Source organism: Triturus cristatus, chromosome 7 (genome assembly GCF_964204655.1).
Source record: "Triturus cristatus chromosome 7, aTriCri1.1, whole genome shotgun sequence".
NCBI classification, from domain to species: Eukaryota; Metazoa; Chordata; class Amphibia; order Caudata; family Salamandridae; genus Triturus; species Triturus cristatus.
In genome coordinates this window covers 1417614210-1417639962 of record NC_140590.1, presented here as the reverse complement: position 1 = coordinate 1417639962, position 25753 = coordinate 1417614210, and positions in this window count along the sequence as shown.

Here is a 25753-nt window from a genome sequence, read left to right as displayed (position 1 = left end):
TCTTCACACATGCAGCAGCATTGTTTAATCCTTTTGGTCCTGATGAAAGCCTGGACACTTTTAAAGACCAGATAGGCTGAAACATGTCCCCCGACTTTAACATCTTAGCAGTCTAATACACACTGCTTTGCACTGCTTTTTAATCCTGTCAGTTTGGACAAGCCAATACAAAGTGTTTTGTCCCTTCTAGGTAGTTTTAGAATCACATTTATCTTTCCAATCACATCCAGCGCTGCACCCTCACAACGCATAGCACTCACATATGGGATCTTAGCATCCTTAACATCTTAGGACATTAAAGAAAAACATCCCAGAGATCCTACCTCACAGTGAGGGAGTTGTAGCCCTCACTGGGACTAGGTTTTTCCACTGGGAGGAGAAGCCCATATGATGAAGCATGCCACCTATGGTGGGTGAGGGCATTCGTCCTGAAAGTGATTGCTCTCCAGAGGGGCTTTACTGAGAGACACAATTTCACTTCACTCCACGATAGACCCAAGAAGTATTGTTCTTTGATTATTGTATATGGGGAATCACTTCACGGAAGTCTCTAAACTGTTTCCCTTGGACCCTCTCCTCACTCTTTCTGTGCTTCAACCATACAAGAGCCAGGCCGGAAGACAAGGACGACGCAGAACTCCCACAGGAATCGGAGAGCCACGCAAAGGGTAAGGAAGAACCGGGAACGCCCAGCACTCCAGGACAGTATAAATCAATAGGGATACCCAGTATATTGAAGAACCTGGGGACAAGTACATGAAATGAACAGTGGTTCTACCACAACACACTTTTCAAAGCTAAACGATTTCTATGTTTATTATCCCTTTCTACGTTAGGATATCAGCCAATGTTACACATATCTGTCTAAACACATACTCCAAGTAAATAGCATAAACTAATTATGTTATTCTGTAACTTATTTAAAGCGAAAAGGTTTTTGTATCATCTTACAAAAGAAAAAGAAACAGGTCATACACACATTATGATCTGGTGCAAAAAGTGAAACAGAGTAAGATAAAGTGTATTGTTTTCAGAAATCACAAGACACAACAAATCCATTGAGTACATACATAAACGATATTAACAATAACGCACAGTAGTTATTCTCAAAATGACCTCAAAATATTCCTAATCAATGAACTGGAATGTAGTGCTTCTGATTTTGCTTCAATGTTTCGACCCCTGTGTATTTGTGCTACATTTAAGCATCAAACATGTAGTTATTCTCAAAATGACCTCAAAATATTCCTAATCAATGAACTGGAATGTAGTGCTTCTGATTTTGCGTCAAAGTTTCGACCCCTGTGTATCTGTGCTACATTTAAGCTAAATGATTTCTATGTTTATTATCCCTTTCTACGTTAGGATATCAGCCAATGTTACACATATCTGTCTAAACACATACTCCAAGTAAATAGCATAAACTAATTGTGTTATTCTGTAATTTATTTAAAGCGAAATGGTTTGTGTATCATCTTACAAAAGAAAAAGAAACAGGTCATACACACATTATTATCTGGTGCAAAGAGTGAGACAGAGTGAGATAAAGTGTATAGTTTCTAATTCAATTTAAATATGGAACAGATAAGCCCTTAATTAATCACAGACTTTGCCTCAGCCCATCAGAGAAAACTCACTTATCTTCTGAACTATAGTACAAGGCGACGGACTCATTAAAACAGAGGGAAGTTGAACAACCCTTCCTCTACTTTATTAAATGATGACACTGAGCGCGTGATGCCAGAGATGATTGAAGAGCACGTTGTGCCCACCCACTATTGATTGTCATCAACCTAGGGGCTACTTAGGAGACCCACTTGGAATCCAATCAAGTGTCCACGTATTGGATCCCTTTTAAACTATATCGATAAGGCTACACACAGTCTATCTTGTTTTGTCCTGATGATGACCCGCGTTTGATGCTTAAATGTAGCACAGATACACAGGGGTCGAAACTTTGACGCAAAATCAGAAGCACTACATTCCAGTTCATTGATTAGGAATATTTTGAGGTCATTTTGAGAATAACTACATGTTTGATGCTTAAATGTAGCACAAATACACAGGGGTCGAAACATTGAAGCAAAATCAGAAGCACTACATTCCAGTTCATTGATTAGGAATATTTTGAGGTCATTTTGAGAATAACTACTGTGCGTTATTTTTTCAACAGGGTACTATCCTGGCACTCCAAGTATCAAAATCAGGTATCACACAGTGAAGTGAAAGGTGAACCGTCTGGCCTAATTAGGATTGGCAGTTACAACTTTCCCCACAGTTATTCCGGAAAAAAGCAATGCCGCACCAATACAGTTCAGTCATAATACATACATAGTTTGACACGTGTTTCGTTACTGATGTAACTTCTTCAAGGCTTCTGTCTAATTTGGTCGAGTAGTACTGAGTGGTATCACACCGTATTCTAACCAGGTCTGGTGCCAAGCCCGGAATTTCGGACGTGGGATCTCGGAACTACACCGTTCAAAAAAATTCCCCCCCACTCAGGATCATTGATACTAGAAAACGAGTAGATTCTCCTTATGTATCCTGTTCATTTTGATGAATATCCTGCCTAAGAATTGGCACCAGACCTGGTTAGAATACGGTGTGATACCACTCAGTACTACTTCTATCCGGATGGGCACCTTGAATAAATTGTTCTAGCAACTAGGGAACAGATGTGCGACCTAATTCCATCACTACCTTGTTCTCAATTATTGTAACAATACACTTTATCTTACTCTGTTTCACTTTTTGCACCAGATCATAATGTGTGTATGACCTGTTTCTTTTTCTTTTGTAAGATGATACAAAAACCTTTCCGCTTTAAATAAGTTACAGAATAACATAATTAGTTTATGCTATTTACTTGGAGTATGTGTTTAGACAGATATGTGTAACATTGGCTGATATCCTAACGTATCAAGGGATAATAAACATAGAAATCATTTAGCTTTGAAAAGTGTGTTGTGGCAGCACTCCAAGACAGCCATTTCCCACACCAGAGGAAACCAAGGGTGGCGAACCCAGCCGAGCACCACCAACAGAACAAACGCCCCGTCCAGGCCAATCATGCACAGAACTCTCGCACTCAAAGGAAATGGAGGAAAGACATAAAGCAGGGAGCCCGGCGAACCGAACAACAGGGCATCCAGCCGCCACACCCAAGTGTAAGTGAGGAGTGAACAGAGGCAAGGCAAGTGAGCAGTTAACACAGAAGCAAACAGAGCCACCGTCGGATACCCAAACCATGCCTGCAACAGATGGGAAACTGTCGCCCTCAGGGAGAGGGAAGCCATGGGTGGAAAGACCCTGCTCAAGTGAACCGCCACGCAGCTATCTTTTCCCGGGAGATAAACCGGCCTGAGGGACAACACCGTCACCCCTGCCAAGAACAGAATCACTGAGCAAGGAGCCATAGGGACTGAACCCAGCAACCCCCCCGGTGAATGAGGTAGCCTATCACCACCTAAATGTCAGCTCAGACGAGAAATATGATGCCCCGGAGGGCTGGGGCAAACTCCAGACAAGCCAAATGAACAGCCTACATTTCCCGGAAGCGGGATGATCAACCCACCTGCCGGAGATCCTACCGACCCTGCACAGAACGGTAAACCAATTATGCCCCCAGCCCCACAGGCTGGCAATGGACGTTACTACCCAGGAAGAGGACACCAGAAAAGAAAGACCTCAGGAGAGATCGGATACCACCAACCAACATCCCAGATCAGAGCAAATCAGTGGAGACAACCACCGGCAGAATGCAATCTGTGGAACAAGAAGCCCACCAGGACAAGAGATGGTTCACCAACAGGAACAGAAAAAGACGAGCCCAGGGACGCACAATGACAGCCGCAGACACCAACCCCTGCACGACACAACCACTGATGGACAGGCGCATTATCCGAGGCCAGGAGACAAACCAGGTCCCTCTTCAAGGACGCTCTCTGCCCTGCAGAAAAGAACACCATCCCATTGACCATGTCCAGGGGACCACCGATGAACACCAAGCCTGGGTTAGGATACAGATGGGACCACATGTGGATGAACCAGAACCCATGGCGGTCCAGGACCTCGCAGACCCTCCGGTTGTGAAGAGCCCCCACGGAAAAATAAGAGGCAGAGAACAACTAGGCAACAAGGTAGAGAATACCCAAATCCCTTACCCGTGGAGGATCCCGACCAAGGGGACCAACACCATTGTGAAGACCCGTGGGGCAGAAGACAAAACAAACGGAATTACCTGGAATCGGAAGTGCTAGTCACACACACAAAACCGGAGGAAACAGTGAGACAAAGAGTGAATAGGCACATGCAGGTTAGGCAACCAGCAGATCCAAGGAAGCCAATACAACCCCCAAACCAGTAATGCAAGAATAGCCTGCAAGAGAGCATCACAAATGAAACCCTCAGTAAAAACGAATGCACCCTCTGTAAATCCAAAACTGACAGAAGTCCGCAGAAACCATACCCACAAGAAACAGGATGGAGGAAACTGCAAGACCCTACAGACAATCCAGAACCGGACGAATGGCCCCAGCTCAAGAAGATGCTGAATGCCTGTCAACAGTGCCTTCATATTTAGTGTGGCTGAAGGTAGGGGTGTGTGAAAAAAAGCCTCCGGAGTGAGGGAGTCAAAAACAATAGGGAGTCTTCTCACACAATCTGCAGAGCCCATGGATCCGAGACCAAGGCCACCCAGGTCGTGATGAAAGGCAACAGACGCCCCCTACTGGAGCCCCGATAGCTGGAATCCGAGGAAAAGCAGGACTCGGACGTGGGAGCAGAATCAGTCTGCCGAGACCAGGAGTTGGCGGAGAACGGGGTGCCCCGGCTTTGATTCTGTCCACGAAAGGGCAAGCCCCTGAAGGAGTAGAAGAAGAAGCAAACGTCATCCTGGGACCAAAGAATCCACCACGGGAAGGAAGGACATGTGCCAACAGCTTCCTGTCCTTAGCAGACACGTACACCATATCCTCCCGTGAGGAACCAAATTCAGGAAATAGGGAACAATGCAATGTTGGGACAAATATACTAAACAAATTCGTAGTTGCGGCCCTGTGATTCACAAAATCCAAGGTTATGCGACCAGTGCATTAAACGGAAATATAAAAGTGCAGATACCTACTATATAGAGTACCGTCCACTCCATAGAAGTGCTGACACTCTCCCATCAAATGTAGTGCAGCACAGCGGAAGAGTGAAGGTAATCTCCCTTCCAAAAGTACAGAAGTGCAGGTATACAGACCAGACTACAACTGCACATTGAAAGCACTGTGTGTGACCACAAATGGTCTTAGGCAATGTGCCAAACCCGTATTGCGATGCAAAAAAAGTCTCTCCGAAACACAAAAGCAGATTTGTGAAACATTAGGAATTTGAGTATGTTAGATGGCAGAGGTAACGGGATGTCTCCTCCAACTTGCTATGCAAAATGATATGGATCAAAGGATTGTGCCCACAATCACACATACAAGGCATTGAAAAGTACCTCACAGAGGGTGTCAACTGATTCACAAAAAGAAAGCCGTAAGGGATCTGTCACTAACACTTGAAGAGAAGCAGACAGTGATCTGCACGACCACCGCCTGCCCCCTCACCTTCTTGCTGTCTACCCTGACAAACAACATGACTAAAAGAAACACCGATCACTTGTACTGGAAACAAGCTGCATCTAACAAAAATGTGTCCAGCTTGTGAAAGTTAATGTGAAGGCAGCGTACGCTGTCCACAACAGGTGACCAGTCAAGCATTTCCAGCTATTCTCAAGGGGTCTCAATCGCTACCTGCCCAATTAATATCTGTCAGGCAGGCCATTTTTGAACCCCTGCAATGCGCAATATGCGACGGACCCCAATGATACCGCAAATTGCATAACCTCCACAAAACAGCTGGCGTGCAAAATGCACACACAGGTTTGAAAATAGGCTTTTAGTACTTTGCGCCCTATGATACAATAAACAAAATGAGAAGTTAGGTAGACTCAGAAGCTTGAAGTCAACAGGAAGCCGGCCGGGTGAGGTGCCGCCCCCCTGGAGGCAGGACAGGACGGAAGACCAGAGGTCGCAAAGAACCTCTGGGCGACAACCGCATTGTTGGGAGAAGAGACACGTAGGAGAGTGTCCCACGCCCCATGACCTCTCAGAGAAACGTGCGTAGGCAGAATGTGTAAAAGAAACAGACCGGTAAAAAGTGAGCTGGTCAGCAAACCCTGCCGCATGCTCCCGACCTCCACTGGAGCAGGGACGCAAGCAAACCGAGGTGAGCCTACAAGTGCAAGGCCCAAAAATACAGCAGAGTCCCATGCTGCAAGAGCCCGCCACTTCAGGACTGAATAAAACAGCAGAGCCCAATACCGCTAGAGCCCGCTAGTGCTGGGCAGCCAAAGAAGAAAACAGCGCAAGGGGAGATTCCCTTGCCACCAGTCGGTAGCCATGAGGAGTGGGGGAAAGGAGGGAAACCCAGAAAATGAGCCTGCTCATGCAGGGCCTCCTCCCCAGGGTCGTGGGACTACCGCTAGAGCAGGACCTCGCACCCACTTACCTGAAATGCACTCTTGGAGAGTCTGCAGCGCAGAACAAAAGAAACAGGAAGTAGGATGGGTCGACCCTCCCCTTTTACTGGGTCATGGGTGATGGGGGTCGGCCATGTTGGGGAGGGATGGGGGCATGGGATGCTAATTTGCTTTGGAGGGTTCTGGTTTGGAGCTGAAGCTCACTACGTAACTGGTGATGAGGAAGATTTACGAGGAGGTAATGGGTGGAATAAAGGGGTGAACCCCATGAATTCATTGGGTATCAAAGTGTGAATGCTGTCACTTCTGTGACCCCTGCCATTTGGTGAATTTACGGTCCATGTTCTCCCTGGACTGCTAGTCACTTACATTTTTGGGCATGATTCCATATTGCTTGTGATGCACTTACAGGAAGGTCATGCACCTGCTCTCTTCAGTAACTTGAGAATTTTTTAGATTCATGCCATAATTAATAATATTTATAAATGCCTGTCCACATTCGTAAACTTGTGAACACCCAATTGAGAATTAGTGTCAATTACAGACGGCTGATGCTCTGCGCATATGCCATGCGTGTATTTGTGCACAATAACCCTGTCGTTTTTTTAGGTCTCGCCTGAGCTAGCGCTTTAGCGCTGCTCTGGCGAGAGCTATAGAAAGCGATATTTGGAAGTGCAAACTAGTGCTTTTGAGGCCATCAACTACAGTGCATGTGAGCCGGGCGCGCGCACCATTTGTCAGCCTGCTAATCACTTTCGCGGCCGCTTTGATATTCTCAGTGAGCAGCGCGGCCACTGAGAACATCAAAGCGGCCGCGATAGTGCTCACCATATGCCAGGCTTCCCTGTAAATAAGCCCCCGAGTTTTCAGGCTGCGCCACTAACGCACTGTGAGTCTGAGCACATTACCTTCCGGTAATTTCCCAGCCTTCGAGCACCGCTTTGCTTGCCAATGATATGTGATCTTACAAAACGCGTGGAGTTCTAGCAACAAGTCCAGCATGTAAAACGGGGCATAACTGGTGAACCCAGATGCACCAAAAGGCCGCTAACCTTCAGGCCTCTATCTCTCGGTGCCACTGCACCACCTGCACCAACGGATGCTCGCCCCTGCAAGGGTGAAACTGTTCCGATAGTGCCAGTTGTTTATACTTTTCTAATTGAAACCGGTAATTATAGCTGTTGGCCTTTTCCCTTGCTGAACTTCCCGCTACTCAAGAGATTCCGCAATGCCCCCCACATTAAAGGGGGTGTTGGTTAACACTTAAGGATGCTTCAAGTGTTCCCCCTTAATGTGCTAGAGCCCCACTCGTTTTGTAAGCTCACGTATCATTTGGCAGGCAAAGAGGCGCTCGAAGGCTGGGAAATTACCGGAAGACAATGGACTCAGGCTCACAGAGCGTTAGTGGCGCAGCCGGGATTGATTCCATTTTCTGCACGCCTGGTACAACAGGTCTGATTTTGTATAGGGGAACTATTTCTGAAACATAAAAAAGACCAACCCTCCAACAACAGCTCTCTCAGTTAAAAAATATGAAACACCCAATTATTTGTTGCAGAACGTATTGCACGATTTGACCCCCGCCCTCCAGTTGCGTTTTTGGTAGGGCCGAGCGTTAGTTTCTCTTCATTTCACTTGGTTGGTAGGTGGGTGGTGGTGTGATCTTGCCTTGAACTCACCCACCAGGATGCGTTGCAGCTGCGCCCGCAGATGGTGTCAGGTTTTACAGAGTTAAATGAGGCCAATAAAACGGCTTCATTCTGAGGAAATGAGCTAGAAATCACAGCATTAGGAATACAGCCTCCCTCGCCCCACACACACAGATCTGTGAGTTCACACTGTGCTGGTAGGAGTGAGGGGCTCAGTGTGGCTTTGGGGAGCTAGATTTTGCAAATCCACCCCAAGGCGCTGGGCAGGGGAGGGGGAAGTGCCCTCGGCTGACCTGACCTCCCTGTAATACTGGAAACCACTGAGCCGGCGGGTGGCACATGTTTGAAAGGTTCTTTCCTGTCCTGGGGGGGTGAGGTCAAAGGTTGGACACAAGCCCAAGCACCGCAAATCTGAGCGGCCCAAAAAGGGCACCCCACCGCGCCGCCCCCACGCTATCTCAGCATGACCCGAGAATGGTGCCTAATATTGTGCTTCCTGCCACATGGCCTGTGCTTCAAAGCGCTGTATGTCACGGATGTCCCCATTACATAACGACACCCATTTGCGAGACCGCAGAAATGTCGAAAGGCAGAGTTGATATTGCGCAATCGCGAGCACGGAGTGACAGTTCGCCCAAGTGTCCGTAGTCCTTGGTGGGAATTCAAGTTGACAGTTGCCACTCGTTATATTGGATGCATTTCAACAAATGTTGAGTTTTTGCACACAGCAAAGAAGAACAAGCATTTGCAATGCATTAGGTCTCGCATTTACGCGAGTTTGAGCTATTGACATTGCAAATAATGCCTATTGGCATTGTCATTTACAATGCAAATAGCTTTAACTCGTGTAACTGCGAGACCTATTGCATTGCAAATGCTTGTTCTTTAATTCCGGCCCTCTAGATGTACTGTTTCTGCTTTGAGATTCTCTTTCATTTTCTCTTTAGCAACAAATGTCTTTCATTAACTCAACATCCATCTGTTACCCGGAAGTAGAAAGAAAGGATCAGGCTTTGATGTTTAGTACGGTACGAGGACAACATGCGATTGAAAGGAGCAGCGGGTCTATTTTTAAATGCAATACGTATTGGTAATGTCTGTTTGAAAGTATATTTTCAATCGAGCCGATGAAAGGGACGGAACAAAAGACGATCCAATGAAACGCAAATTGTACATTTAAGCACGAGGTCATTTTAAACGGAATACAATAATGGGAGGTTCGTCTGTGCCACTGACTGAAGTGCGGTCAAAGCTCGACGTCTCTAACATTTGCTTGTCTTGAACACCCTCGCTTTGCAGCTGCCAATTCCTGCCCTTTTCTTGCTTTTGTTCCCTCACTCCTTCGATTCAAAACCTGCCCACGTCTCCGGATGCGGGCGCTGCCGATTTGCCGACCTTTTCTGCGCGCGAAAGGGTAATTTGGCGCCTTAAGAGGGTTTTCGACGGGAGAGAGTTTTCTCTCATGTTTTTTTATACCTCAGAGAGATTGCGTGCGTTGTTGTTGCAGATAATTACAGATCAGCCTGAAAGGGAAACAGATTGGTGTTCTAGCTCCACTGGCGGAAGTGCACGAAGGTCACATTGTAGCAAAATTACAGCAGAGGGCTATCAGTTCTGGTCCTTGCCCAGTACGGATCGGATAAATGTTGTTTATATGACAGAACAGCACAGATCGGAGGAGACCTCACTATCTCTCCTGTATGGTTGTTATGAGGTATTGAGTGCTCGTTAAAATCTATCCATGCACAATATCAGTGGATGAAATATATAATAATTAGAACGCCCCTGCAGCGAGCTTCTGCAATAGCTCGAGAGGTGGTGCCAGAAAGAATTCCCTGGCTGTCTCAACCATGAGCATTCTGACCGCTTTGGCCTTTCTCCAAGCCTCTCCGTACCCTATCTTCAAGCCACTGGTATTTGTCTTTTCAACGAATGATACATACCTCTAGATATAGTGAGCAACAGGACCAGAAAGGCAGAAGGTGTCTGACCAGGACCCCAAGACCGGCCCATGCAACCCACTGCGCCAGGGGCCGCAGTAGAGGTTCTCAGTGGTTCCAGTTGACATCTCAGTTTCTGTGGTCTGTTCTTCAGGGTGCCAAGAACAAAAAGGAGCTCCCTTTTCAAGATTGCATCAATATGCATATGTCTATTATGACTAGCGTGAATCATGATACATTTTAGCCCTTGTCGCAGCTGGTTGGATGGGGCTTAAAACGTAGTACCACTACGTTCCCTCAAGTCTAAACTAAAATAGCATCAAAGGGTAAACACAAAACAACAGTATGTATCAAATATCAAAGAAACACATAGTAATACATTTCATGACTGACTGGATGTGTATTCACCGTCTGGTTTAGACTGACAGGCGAAAGGGGATGTGCATTCACTCTCGACAGTCACGAGGGGGTTGAGGTGTGTCCTGCCTTTTCTGGGTGACTCAGCGCTAGGCTGAATAGATCTTGGCTGCATTTAGAGTGGCGGGAGGAGTTTCCCTTGCCCTTTTATAGGCCTGGTTTGCATTTAGAGTGGTGGGAGGAGCTGCACCTGCACCTGAATAGGACTGTTCCTGCCTTTTCAATGCTGTCTCCGCCTCCCTGTAGTGTGTCTCGGGCCAGGGCTTGGGATTTGAAAAGGAGGGTTGTGCACTTCTAAAAATGTGTTTGAAGTGCCCCAGTACAAATATTTTTTCAGTGTAAGTACAGGGGCTGTGACCCCATCATAGTAGTCACCGCGTGGAGTTGGAACCGGAAGGCTACTGGACTGCCAGGACGAACTGCCGTGGGGCTGGATCACTCTCTAGTGTGGACGTGCTGCACTGAGATAAGGACTGCTACTCTGCTCTGAGGACCCCTCATTCTGTCCTGCCTGTATGCACCTTGCTTGTGTGCCCCAGTGCTCTGCAAACAGCGCATGGTGAGCACTTTGCTCCTTCCTGTAGAAAATAGTGCATGGTGAGCGCTTTGAATTCTCTGACCTGAGCTCGAGGAGGGGACTCCGTATACTGTACAGGACCTCTTTTTTTCTGTGCAGGGTGTGTAGCGCTGCACTCTCCTCAAGGTGATTAAGCAACAAGATAAGAGAGCTACAGGAGAAGCCGCGCTCCCCCACCCCCGCTTCCTGCATATTGCTTGTTGGCTTATCACCAGCCGGGGCTCTACTGCATGGCTCCGGGCTGCAAAACAGCACACCTGTAGTGAGGAATCCCGGCCAGGAATTCCTCAGGGTTGCCAGGGCTATGCTGGCAACAGCGAGAGCGCGTGACCCAGGAGCGGTGGAAGCCTGGAGTGAAGGGAGCCGAGCCGACTGAGACTTTGCTTCATGCCCCGCGGCATCATGGAGACCTCATCCAGCCCCAGGAGCCACAAGGAGGTGCTTCCTTGCAGAAGCAGAGCGGCTGCACCACGTGGTTACGGGCTGCCACAGTCGGAGGGTGTAGAGCAGTAGGCTCTGCCCCGCAGGAACATCCTCTGAGCTGGCGCAAGTGCCACAATCATCCCCCCGCTCCTGAGATGCCAGGGTGGGCGAGACTTTTGTTTTCTTCGCTGCATTCTGATGCGCTGCTGTTATCGGTCCCAAGGGGCCTTGTTTAGATTATACCAGAGTGCCAGGGGCGTAACACAGGCCCCTGCAGCTACCATGGTGCGGGGGGGGGCAAGCTCCAGGGGCCCCCCTCAGCACAGCACTCTGGCCAGAGAGCTACTGATTGAGCCCGGAAGGGTCCCCTCCACGTACCTTGCAGGAATGCCCCCTTAATTTTCGTAACGCCAGTGCCTGGTGTACTTCAGCGCCGGGATAATTACAGCATTCACTGTGGTAGGAGGGCAGAAAGCCCTGTAACCTACGATTGGGGAGTAACATGACAGTATAGGGTGTACCAGAAGCACAGGAACTCTGTGCTCTATGACTATATGATACTCCTAGTTGTCCCCTCGTGACAAATGGTGATTTATATGTTTGTTCTTTATTACATGCTGCATGTACCATTCAGGGTGAGATGTTAGTTTATGCACTGCACTGCCAGGATACCGAATACCATGGAATGTGATGGTATAAAATGCACAGTAATGATATGGTTATGACGTGTGCAATTTATAAACATTACTTCAGTGCACTACATGTGTTACGACAATTGCCAAATGGCAAAGGGTTTTTTAAGGTTTTTATGGTCTATTTGAAGTTATGACAAGTGTTTAGTGGCACAATGATTTATGTGATTGTGGTCTAATGTGTTTTATGTGTAATACAAAGGATATGTTTATATAATCTTGTGTGGAGTCTCTTTTGTAGTGTGACTAGTGTGTCAATGTTGTGTGTATGGGGTTCGCAAACGCTTTACACATCGCCTCTGGGATAAGCCTGACTTCTCTGTCAAGCTACAAAGGGGGTGAGCAGGGGTTATCATTGGTGTGTAACTCTCTTTACTTGACTAGAGTGGTGCATTCTGCCTGGATTAGGTGCATACCATAGCCAACAAGAAACCCCATTTCTAACATTTATCTTGACTTGAATAAAAAGTGGCATAACAAAGGAGTTGTCAAGTCCTGCTATTGGAGCCTAAATGAAGTAGTAAACTGTCAATTCAACTTGGCAATATAACCCCTTCTCCAAGCTTTAAACTCCCCTTTTATTGCAAATAAGTCAGCCCTAGGTCACGCATAGCTAGACCGTAGGGCAGGGTGCATCTTAATTAAAAAGTTGGACATGTACTTTTAAGTTTCACCTGTCCTGCTAGTGAAAAACACCTAAATCCATTTTCACGACTGTGAGGCCTTCCTTTCCATAGGATAATACTGGTTTGCTTATTACATTTAATACGTGCTGACTTTCCATTGGGGAGAGGTAAAGATTTTATGTTTGGTGCCTGGGAAATTGTATTTAAATCCACTTTTAGAAAGTTGGCATTTTCCTGTCTCACTCATTGATGCCTGCAGCCTAGTCCTTGGCCACATCAGTAGGTGTAGTTGGCAGTTGGAGTTTGTTTATTCCTCCCAGACAACCACACAATAGAGGGATTAGATGTGCCTGGATGGGACATCACTGGTAGGATGGAGAGGACGGAGCTGGACACAGCCCCACTTGGAACTGAATCGGTTATGCCTTGCATTCAAACAAAGGACTTGCCACTACTGCATTGTTCATGCATCCAGCCTGGAGCCAGGGCAAGGGAGCCAGGAAACTCCAAGCACTTCTCCTGAAAAATTCTCCTACTTCAAAGAAGGCACCAGGTATCAAAATATGACCCACAGACCCACTCTTCCATTTACTTTTCAGTGGAAGGACTCTCAGAGGACTGCCTGCTGCTGTGGCCTGCTGTATACTTCAGAAGACTGCTTTTCTGTACCTGCAAGGTATGCTTTCCTACCTGAAGCCTGCCTTGAACCCTCAAAGGTCTGTCCTGCTGTTTAATACCCGCCACTCTTCTAGAACCCAGTACTACAAGAGTGACCCCAAGGGCTAGTTGGCTGTCCTCTTAATCAGAGCATCAGGGACACAAAAGGCTCCAACCATCTTGAACCCATACTTTGACCTAGCCTGAGTGGGTCCTAACCCACCAAGTGGTGACCCTCCAGTCCTGGACCCTTGGTAGTGGTGTTATATGTGCCCAGATTGCCAAATTCCCAAACTTGGAATTTAGAAAATTGTGGGATAAAAACTGCTTGGAGAACCCTGAAGAGACTGGGACCTAGCTGCTTTTCTATCCGCCCAAGGTGCATAGCTGGGCGGCCTTAATTTGCAGCATGTCCTGCTATGTTCTTCACAAATCATGTTCAGCTGTCCTACGCAGATGGGGTATCCAGCCTCATGGCGTCCACGTACACTTGAGATTTTCAACTCCCAAAATAAGAGATTAAGTCCAAGTGTGGAAATCTTCATCGTAACTTTGTCCACAGCTCACCGATAATGGCACCTCCACTGCGGACACCAGAAGCAGCCTTGTCCTACTAAATTTTACATGCAACTTTTTGCTGGATTTTCTTCTAATTCCAAAGGTAAGCGCCAACCGGGCCCAATCCACCCTTTATATCCAACCTGCAGTCCATTGCGGTTGGCCATATTTTTTTAGTTTGACCAAGTTCCGCACAACTACATGTCTGTGGTTGGCCATTTGATCTTTTAGGGGCTTGTTTTTACCTTAAACTCTACAAATTCATAACTCTGTTCTACTAATTTCATTTTTTTCATTTTGGTTTCAAAATATTTATTACATTGTACTTTATTTTGATGATGGATTTTTCTTATTTTATGTTTACACTTCATTAATGTTTTGTATTGCATACATACTTTACAAATCGAATCTAAGTTAAGCCTGTTTGCTTTTTTGCAACTTTAACAGAGGGTTAAGCACAGGTTAATTAGGTATTTGTTGTGTTTCGCCCTGACAAGAATTGTGATTGCTGCTTGGGTAAAGTTTCACCTCCCTCAACCAGTAACTTAGGGGCATATTAACAAGCCAGGCGATAAAATTATCGCCGATTTAGCGGCAGAAAACTGCCGCTAAAACGGCGATAATGGGCTTGATAATATGCTCTGTGGAATTCCAATTGAAACCCATGTTAAATGTGAAGGACATCTAACATGGGCTTCAATTGGAATTCCATAGAGCATATTATCAAGCCCATTATCGCCGTTTTAGCGGCAGATTTCTGCCGCTAAAGCGGCGATAATTTTATCGCCTGGCTTGTTAATATGCCCCTTAATTTCCTTCAGTCATTCACATATGGTTAGGCTAGTTGCTCTAAACCAATGAAGGGGTGCCATCTCCAAGTCACACATTAGTCAAGGGTAGACTAGCACCGCACTGGCTCCCTCTTCAATTCCTCTGCTGGTCAGCAGAGGGATTGAGAAGGAATCAAGTGCGGTAGTGTGGTAGTGGTCATTAGGTGAACGCACCTACCAACACAACAATTATATGAATACATTTCAATTAAATTTACAAACTGGTTTAATATTAAACCCATGAGTATCTCTAGACCTTGAAATTTTTGTCAGATCAAGCAAATTCAATATCAGAATTCACTTGAAACCTCCAGCATTTAGCTCCATCCTACAAAGCAAAAGTTGCCATCCCAAATGTATAAAAAGAAACTGTATTGAACTAAATGTCTTTGAAGAGAAAGCATTGGAGTCTGCTTAACGTTTCAAAGAATGTACATACTAAAGAAAACTTATTGACAATGCACGTATCAAAGTATAACAGACAGAGACAAGTCAACTCTTGGGACTCAAGATTATAGGAAGTGAGATAAAACAGATTCGATTCATGACAAGGTTTCACTAATGCCAGGGATACAAAGATCACTACAAAAATGTGCTTCTCATTTGAATGTTTGCAGAATTTTGTTGCCTGGGGATGGGAAGGAAGGCGTTGTGTTTCAAGCTATTTCACCTCAATTTGCCATAAAATACCAACAAAAAGAAGCAGAACTGCAGTCTGAGGAGAATGACAACATAGAAATCAGGGGAGCATCTAACTAACTTAATGTTTAATTAGGTTTGAGAACTCTTAGTGTGTTTTCTATGATTTAGAAAATTAACCACTCAAGAGCATGTGCACAAAGACATTCATAAGTATAAACACTTAGACGCATATTCACAAAGGCATTCATGAGTATGCAAAGTAGCAACGCTACTAAAAGAGCAAAAAAGAGATTGTCCTTTCATTTTGTACTAATTGAACATCCACTAAATAAAAATCCTATTTTATATGTTTTGTGTCAATTTCAAAAGCATTTAACAGTATGTAAAGTAGTATTACATGAGTACTACTTCACGCAAACATGGGGTTTCCTTCAAATGCTCATATATGCCGTTGTAAATTAACCACAGCGATTTCTAACTGGAAACATTACAATCAGGGACTCCCTGAGGTGGAAGATCGACTAGCAATATTCAGTTGGAAAAACAATGCTGACCCATCACGTCAGAGAAGCTAGCACAAGGAGTTTATTGAAAGGCAGTAGGTACTTTGAGGAACACAGCATGCTGAGCCTCAAGCCTCTATGCCCAAAGCAGATGAAAGCAGAGTCACAGACCAAACAATACCAGGTCCTAAGGACAAAAGTTATGAGCAGCATGATGAAGCACTCAAAAATATGGATAGTTTTACAACGTTTGTAGCAACATATTTGTCAACGATGAGACTCTGACAGAAAATGGGTTCCCACTCACAAAGGAACTGAAAGTGCTCCAAATAATGTTGTAGTCCCTGAATCTATTCCTTTATTGCATCCCCAAGTTGTGAAACTCTTCTCTCTGCACATTATGTCGTGAAATGAAGTAATTATAGGTTAAACTGAAAAAGAAAACAATTGCCTTATTCTAGGTCACATATCAGTAATAGCTGCATGGGCAGGAAACATGCCTTTTCATTTTTACCAAAAGAGAAAAAAACATATAAAACACAGACTTTAAAATAGCATGTAACCTTAAATGATCAAGGAAAGAGAAATAACATAGAAAACACAGACTTTAAAATAGCATGTAACCTTAAATGACCACTGACAGCCCATAGTTCCACATTATACCTGTGCTGGATCACCAAACAGTTTCGTTATAGGAAAAGTAATGGGTTTTCTTCATTCATTCACAGGTAGTGGATACTAATCATGGGTTTGTCTAGTAAATCACATAGTTCAACTAATGAGAAAACGATGGATGACTATGTGCTGCAAATGAGCTAACAACACACTTCTGCGGTCATCAAGTTGGCACATGGTTGTGTCTGCAGGTGTCACAAAGTTGTTAGGGGTGTTCTCAATTATCCATTAAAACGCATATACACTTCATAAATTGTCTCAGAGTCTGTGAATCTAGACTCAGTTCAGCATATTCTCTGGGTACTCTCATTATGTTTTCTTGAACTTGAAGGTGAAGAAGATTCAGTTATATGTTCATTGCCCATCACTTTCTCTAGTGCTGTACTCTGGAGAGAGTCCCATAAATGAACATTTGAGCAAACGTTCCAGTTCTAATATAATATCTACAAATAACCTATCCTCTAACTCATAATTCATCCTAGAATGATGATCGCACTTGGTATGACATAAATGATAACTTTTTGCCTGTCTCATGGTCCCACTGAGGGAATGTCTGGACTTCGACAGTACTCATTTGGGTCAACTTTGTACTATGAGGAAGGTAAGAAGCCCTAGAACACAGGGAGAATTGTGAAAGATGCATGTCACTGCCTTTCATCATTCTCCTAGACCTTGAATAGCTGTTTCATGCACTAGAGTTCTGAAGACAATATAATAACATATTTACTATATATATGAAAATAACTATTTTGCACTGAGTATGATATATCTTTCAGAGTTAAGCAACACTTAGCAGTTACTTGTGAATGCAACATGTTTATCTGCAACGTATAATATGAAATGTTAGTCTAAAGTCCAACTCTTCTGTGGTGTGCTGATGTATCCAAACAGAAACTAAACTGAAACTATCGAGTAATATTGAATGCAGGTTATAATATGTTCAGAAAATCTAATCCAGTACTTCGTTCAAAGCCAAAGTAGAAGCAATGGGAGATTGTCAGTCTGCAGACAAAAATGTAACTTTAGTTCTATAGAACCAGTTGTGAAACAATACTGCCTTTGAAGAATTATCCAAGTCCTTAAAAACACAAATGGTGGCCTTCCAACAATTAGATCCACTGAATAAAATTCAGCTGATACCACAAATAGGATTTTCCAGAGGTGATCATAGCACAATTCAGTCTTTAAACTGAGCAGGACGCGAGCAGATAAATAAACGGCCATTGGTAAGCAAGTCCAGGGTAAGCACCTTGATATACTTGAGTTCAAAGATGGCCACCACATTCTAGTTCACATATGTTTTTGCTGGGAATGTAACTCTCTATGTGGATTTCAGTTTGGTATAGAATGTTACATAAATATGCCTACAATATTAAATACATTAAATAAATGTTCAAGGTGTAAATGTTCCAAAATCGCTAATGTAAAGAACCATAAGTGTACCAAATCTTTTGGCCCATTTACCAAAATTGGGTCCCATGACGAATCCTTTCCTACTTCAACCCCAAGTAAAACATAATGTGTTAAAGTTCCTGACAGCTTTTTGAACATTATAAATAAACCTCTACAAAACTAAATATAGCTTTAGGGCATTTATTGCTCGTCATACTTTATTCTTGACATTTCATTAACACTTGAATTGCATTTTGAGCCTGCTATCTAACATGACAATAAAGTTGTTCACGGTAATATGCAGCAAAGAGAAGTTAACCAGGTTGAAATTCATCTTATTGAAACACATTTTGCTTTATCCGTGTGGGGAACATAAATTAAGGTTAAAGTTACGATTTTCTTTGCTAGCTTCATGCTGGTCACTAATTCTCTCAAGTTCACATCTATATTAATACCTACAAAAACCAAATTCTTGCTCTTCACTAACAGAATTTTCACCTGCCCCCTCTCATTTGTGACAGAGAGGAAAATAAAGAGTGCTTTATCTAATTTTTTCACCGCGACCGGCTAATGAAATCCTGAAGTAAATGTAAAACGACTTGACACCTTTAAATATTTTAAGCCATCATTTTTGTGTGTTACTAACACTGTCAATGCCCCAAAACAACAGTGTTTCTTACACAGTCTCCCAGTGCTTCATCTATGCTGTTATCTCGTGGGATGTTGTACATGTGCACCACGGGTCATCCTCCATCACCATTCTCCTAAAATAAGATGTTAGCATTTGTTTTGGTATTGCCCCATGGCCTATTCTTACGGTTGTCTCCTTGGACTCTGTATTTACTGAGTCAAATTGATTTGGTGATTGATTTTTTCCTTTTTACCCAAAGCCCCTCAAGCCACGTCTTGAACTCATATGATATCTAATTCAACAAATTCCAAGAGGTCTGTAGACCTGGATCCATGCTCCCACTATCTAAGAATAATAATCCTCTTACCAAAAGAGGGCCTCCTCTAGATGTTGAGTTCTGCTCACCAGAATAACATGATCTGATATTCTTTTTTTGTAAGATCTTTTTATTAGTTGTCAAACAGCGTAAACTGTACGATAGAACACTGCAGCCCAAGTAATTGCCCGCTCATTCCTTCTTCACCAAATCCACTACATCGACCCTGTTCAGGATCTCCCGGCATGCCCTTTGTTGTGTCCTTGGGGATGTTTGTCGTCTCAAGGTGTCCCAGTCCTCTCCGCTAGTGTCAGGCTCAATCTTACTACTCTAGTTCCATGTCTGCCATGTCCTCTCTCCATGGGCCCTACACTCTCTCAAATTTACACGGACACCCTCTGGCTTGGTTGGACCAGTTCTTCTGTCCTCATGCACCAATTCAAATTAGATATCCATAAATATTCTGTTGTCAGACCCCCCCCCCCCCTCCCACCACTATAATTGAACAATATCTCTTCTGGCCACCATTAGGGCCACTTTACAGAAGATGAGGGAGTACCTGTCCAAAACCTGTTCTCCCCATATACCCACAATAACTAATTGTGCAGTGAGCATCAAGGGGGTCACTAAGGCCGATAAAATTCTGTCTCACCCATTCCCAGTATCCCCTGAGCCTCGAGTACAGGGTGTGTATCAGGGTCCCTCCCTGTCTACAACCTTTGAGGCACCTGTCATTATCTAGCCTCCCATTCTTGTGAAGGTGGATTCTTGTGTAGTATGCCCTGTGGAGCAGCTTTAGCTGCACCAGTCGGAAGCCTGGCTCCCCATGGGTACCTGCAAGTCTTCTTCGTTCTTCATTTGCCATAGGTCTCATTCCCCTTTGTCCCACAGCGTGTTTGGGGAGGGGCAATCTATGTGTTAGTTGGGAGATATATGTGTGTGACACCGCATGCTTGTGTAGCTGGCCCCCAGTACCTGATATTCTCGAGGCATTGCCTCTTCTATGTCACAAAGGAGGTCCCTATAACCCGAAAGAATGTGCTTAACTTGCTAAAATGTGAGGTACTAGCACCTTGTGACTTCAAACTCTGTCTGCAGCTCAGGGAATGGAATCATCCTGCCCTCCCTCCAGAAGGCGCCCAGTTTAGAGATGCCCAGAAAGTCCCCTTTCTTGTGGCCCTCTACGGTCCTCAGGCGGGAAAGAGGCGCTGAGTCCCAAAGTGGATTATCTCCCTGCCTTCACCATACAGCCATCGAGGGTAGCTCAGGGTCCATCATTCTCCTGTCAGCTCTAGTCAATCATCCGTGTTGTGTTGTGTATACCCAACCCTTAATGACCTGGATTTGAGCAGCCCAATAGGACAATTATAGATTCAGAAGAGCCATCACCCCATGTTGAGGCTTTTATGTCAGTGTGGGGAGGGCTATCTGAGGTTGACCCCTGTACCATATCAACAACGGGGTCCCCTTTTTAACTTGCTTACCAGACCTTCATTATTTCAGGCCTGTACCCTTAGAGTGAGTGCCTCCCTGGCACTGGGTGTCAGGTGCACGGCCATGTCCTGCTTCCACTTGCCATCCTGCTCTGTTCTTTCTGATGCAAAGAGAAGGACTGTAGGCAATTTGCTGCTCTCCCTCCACACCCCCTCCCTTCCAACTCCCCCTCCCTACACCCTCATGTTGCTGACTTTGAGCTGCCTGCATCTCCAACTGCAGAGGTGCCTGTCACCCCTGTAAAACAAACATATTACTCTTAAGTCTGTGTCAACTTTACATTGGGAGCAGCTCTCATCTCTGTGTGTCCTGTGGGACTATTCACAGCTCTATAGGAGACATCCCCTGTACCACCCCGTGGGCCCTTGAGAACTTCCAACCCTCCATCAGACCCAGCTGTCACTCCAGGTTATATGAGCTCAACTGCCATCATTAGTGTCACCGCTGGGTGCCCAGGCACCTTCTCCACCCCTCCCTTGTGAAGATTCATCCTCAGCTTCCTCTGAGTCCACTCCCAGGGCCATCCATCTTTTAGTCTCCTCAAGGATTTGCTGCTGTTGTAGGGAAGCCACAACCAAGGCTCTTTCTAATTCTATCTGGTCTGTCATTGGTGTGGAGTACAGATGGCTCTGCTCTACAGCACCCTCAGGATCCTCTCCAGCCCCCATCCCTCTCCTCCACTCTGGTATCCGCCACTGGATGCCACTGGCCTCCAGCCAGGCCACACATCAGCCACCATCATGAGGAAGTAAGAGACTCCCTCGTCAGTGCCCTGATTTTAGCTGAGAAGAAGAGTGTCTAATGGAGATTAAAGTGGCTCAAGTGCCTTTTGACTTGAATAAAATATTCCCTATGTCTCTGCACCATAGTGATGTAATAAGTGTAAATGTTCACTTGCCTACCCTCCACCTGCCACAGCCCATGGGACAAAATCCAAGTTCAGTAGCCAGGCCACTATCGCCCTCGGTGGAGCCCCCGGTACTGGAAGACAACAAGGGACTCTATGGCCTCTTTTGACTGAGAACCATGTGGACGTTTTTCCCTCAAGCACTACTGTGGACAGCCACTTTTCCAAGAATAACTCCTTGCAGGGACCCCCTGTTTTTTGAGGGACACTGACCAAGCACACATTGTTGAAGCGGTAGAGCCCGCCGTGTAGTCCCTTTTACTCTCCAGGGTGGCAAACGCTACATCTAGTGTCCAAATGCGGGCACCATCCGTTGTTACAGTGGGTCTCAGTCGAGTGAGTTCCATTTCCATCTCTTTCATTCTGCCCGCCAGTATGTGATGATCAGCTTACAGCAGCCCTACGTCTAATGCCACTGAGTCCATTTTTGTGGTAGGCCAGTTTTTGCTTTGTGTATAGCCACCAGAATCATCTCCGTGTGGGCCCTCAGGACCCTGTATTCCCACAGTGGGCCACCATCGCTGCCTCCATTTAGTCCTAGTCCCTCCGGCCTCATTGTTTTGGAAGCTTTATACCTCACCATCTCAATGCGTCTGCTTTCACCTGGGGCTCAATTGCATGTCCGCTCTTACCACTATCCAACCATCTCTCCTCTGGCATTCAATCACGCTTCCTGGACTGACAGGGCCTCCACCTCCATGGGTGCAGCTGCTCTGTCTCCCTCACTGTACCTAGTATGGAATTCTACTGCCTCTGGTGGCATGAGCACCCTTCTCTCCTGTGACTCAGCCCCCGCCAGGTCCACTGCCTGGTCCGGTACTGCAGTTGCCACACCCAGGTCTCTCGCTGACTCAGACCTTGCTGTGGGGGGCGGGGGGATTCTCTCTCCTCTTGGATATCCCCTGGACCCTCTGTTCCCCCAACTTTCTGGCTTGGGGGGTCCCCTGGGTGTCAGCTGAGTCGCTAGCAGGATGCCCAGCTCCCTTGTCCTTTTGTGCTCATGGTTCCCTGCAGCAGTCTCTGCATGTCGCACGGGGCCCCAGAGTTACCACCATTGGTTCTCACTCATTTTCCCCCTGAGGGGCGGCAGGCAGCTCTGGTGGGAAGAGAGGGCACAATCTACCAGCCAGCCCCCACAGGGTGCCACCCACCGTGCTCACCCCACTCTCCTGGCCAGGCCTCTTGACCGCTTGGAGTGCCATGTTCGCCATCTTGGACGTCCGGCGAGTACCTCCATCGGGTCTTGGACCTGCCATGCATGGGGCACCCTACTGGTGACTCAGGTCAGGGAGGCCTCTCCCAGGTAGTGGTTCAGCCTACTTACGCCACTGGTTAACTTCACTTTGAGTTACTGCATTTTGCTTTCATATAAGGAGCACATCCGCTCACAAGCAAGTTCCCTTCAGTGGCAGTCTTTTTCTTTTTAGTTTATAATTACTTTAATGTTGCCTTTGTGTTTAGAGCCTGATGTGATAGCCGAATGCTTCTGATGCACATTGCATCTTTATTAGATCCCATCTCTTGCCAATGCTGTTGAAAATTCCTTTGGAGGCTTTTACTTTTTTCACTGCAACTGTTTCGCTGCATACCAGATCAGACTGAGTCCATTTGAAACCGTGCTGTATAAAGTTATCCTCTTTTTAATGATATTACTCTACTTTTTTTTTCTCTGCTTCTTTTTTTCTTAATTTCTTTCCTTTCTTCTCTTTTCCTTCCTTCCTTCTTTCCTTCCTTCCTTCTTTCTTTCTCCTTCTTTTTTCTTTTTATTTGTTTGTTTCATTTTCTTTTTTCATTTCCTTCTCTTATTCTTTATTTTTCTCTTTCTTTCTCGTTGCTTTTACTTTCTTTCTTTCTTGATTCTTTCTCTCCATCCTTCTCTCTTTCTTTCTTTATTTTTTCTCTTTCCTTCTCTTTCTTTCCCTTTCCTTCCTTCTCTTTCTTTTCCCTCTATCCTTCTCTGTCTTTCTTTTTCTTGCCTTCTATCATTCTCGCCTCATTTTTCTGTCTCTTTTGTTCTCTCTTTCTTTTTCTCTTGCCTTGTGCTTGTTTTTGGTCCTTCCTTCTCTCTTTCTGTCTCTTTCTCACCTTCCCTTTTCCTTATCTTTCTTTCGTTACTCCTTTCTTTCTCCCTTTCTTTCCTTCCTCTCTCTTTTGTTCTCTTGTACCTTCTCTTTCTTTCCTTCTCTCTGTCCTTCTCTCTTTTTCCTTCTCTGGGTTTCCTTCTCTCTTTCCTTCCTTCTTCTTTCCTTCTCTCTTTATTTCTTTACTTCTCTCTTTATTTCTTTCTTTGTCTTTTTCTCTGTATTCTTTCTCTTCTTTCCTTCTCTTGTTTTCTTTCTTTGTTTGTTTGTTTCTTTCTTTCTTACTCAAAGGCAAGAGACGTTCAGTAAATGCCAAACTGATTGACTTTTTTAGGTCTGTGTTACTAAAGGTATGCGTATAACATAGTTACTTATAGGGGTGTTAGCCAGACGTCATCCATTAGTCTGTGGTTGGTATCATTCAGATTTTTCTTCCACTCACTCCAGCATGCATTAAGGGGCAATGTATCAGCCCACTTCTGCCATTGACTGACTTCACTACGAGTTATGGCATGCAGCCATTTCAGAAGGAACGCATCCACATACAAAACAGTTCCCTTCAATGCCATGGAGTACAATGATAATGTGTGTTTTTTGAGACACCCAAACTTTTGCCTGTAGAAAATGAGTTTTTTGTTAGATTGATGAGGGCGCAGCATATTCCCAAATCGTAATTTTTTGCAAAAACCATGACAAAACAAATCAAAAATTACCAGAAGGCTGGCGGTTGTTTCCAGATATTTGCTTTGCTAATGCTTATTTTATATTGAGTGGTAAAAGCAGTTCAAACTCCTATTCGACAGTCCCTGACACAGTAGGAACCCTCATGAGGGTTCCTTCACAGCTCCATGTAAAAATTTGATTATGTAACTAATTTATGTTGTAAAATGTTACAAACTAAAATGTACAATTTAAAGTACTTTACTCTAGATTTTCTTATTCGCAAAATCAACTCAGATTCCTTCAAGGACGAGGAAGGTGCTTGCTTTGCGTGTGCTGCGCAATCACAGATAGCTGTTAACGTCCCACTTCTTCTAAAGTTCACCAGCCACCACTGTACATGAAAATAGCTGTCTCTGATCAAAAGGACCTGTGGATCATGATTGGAATGATAGTTTGCAACCGGGGGAAGAATTTGAAAGAAAAATGTGGATCATTATGGTAAAGATCAATATAACCTAAGCCATATATTCATGGAACTGATTGAACGACCCACCATAGTTGATAATAGAAAGCTTGATTCAATTGTCTTTTTTGCATATTGTTTTCTTTTATGTGAGAAACATTTTTCATCTGGCAGTCCCTCGGTACTTGGTAGATATTCATATTCTCTCTGTGGTGATGTGGCTGAAGAGTAGTTGATACTCATTGTCATAATTCTCTATACTTTGAAAGTGAAGGATTTGAACTTGGCGACTCATTATCTGCATTTTATTTATGTAATCAATTTGGATAAAAAAAATGGTGCTCTACCTTATTTCAGAGCTTATCAGCCAGATTGCAGGTGGAGCTGGCTGTGACTGCTTCCTTGCATTGAGTGAAAGTTGGAGTTTTAGGCAGTCAAGGTTCCTGTTATTGAGACAGATTTGTACTAGCTATTGCATTTTGTTCTTGGCACGTAACATGAATTCTGCCTTGATTGAGTTGATCTTCAAGTAGATGCTACACATCCCGGTCTGGATGAGGTGTAGGCAGTATTCGAGGTACTGGATGTCTAGTGCAGAGGATACCTTGAAGCAGAGTTTTGTATGATTGATGTATTTCTGAATTTTGATGCTTTTATTGGTGAGTAGAGTCACAAGGGGCTTCATGTACTGGCTGAATATCATAGGAGACAAGAGGAGACCTTGGGGGACTCCACATGTGATAGGGATCTTCAGGGACCTGGAGGTACTTGTCAGGAATAAGGTTGGTGTGATGAGATCTGGGCAAGCACTGGTGAGAAGCTGAATGGAAATCATTGCATCCCTATGAGAATAGAGCAGATGGGCCTATGGTGGCTGGGTCACTGAGACTACTAGCCTGGGACGGTCAAGGGGTGTGACTTGCAGGGTATGCTAGGCAGTGGTGCTATTTAAGGAGTTCACTTCCGTTTGGAAGGTGCTTCTCAACCTTTTGTGTTTCATTGTCTCCTTGTCTCCCCATACTAGTTAGTTCTCTCTTCTTCCGTCCCCAACCTTTCTTATTGTGTTCCCTTATTTGGTTCCTTGACCTTCTGCCTTAATTGGA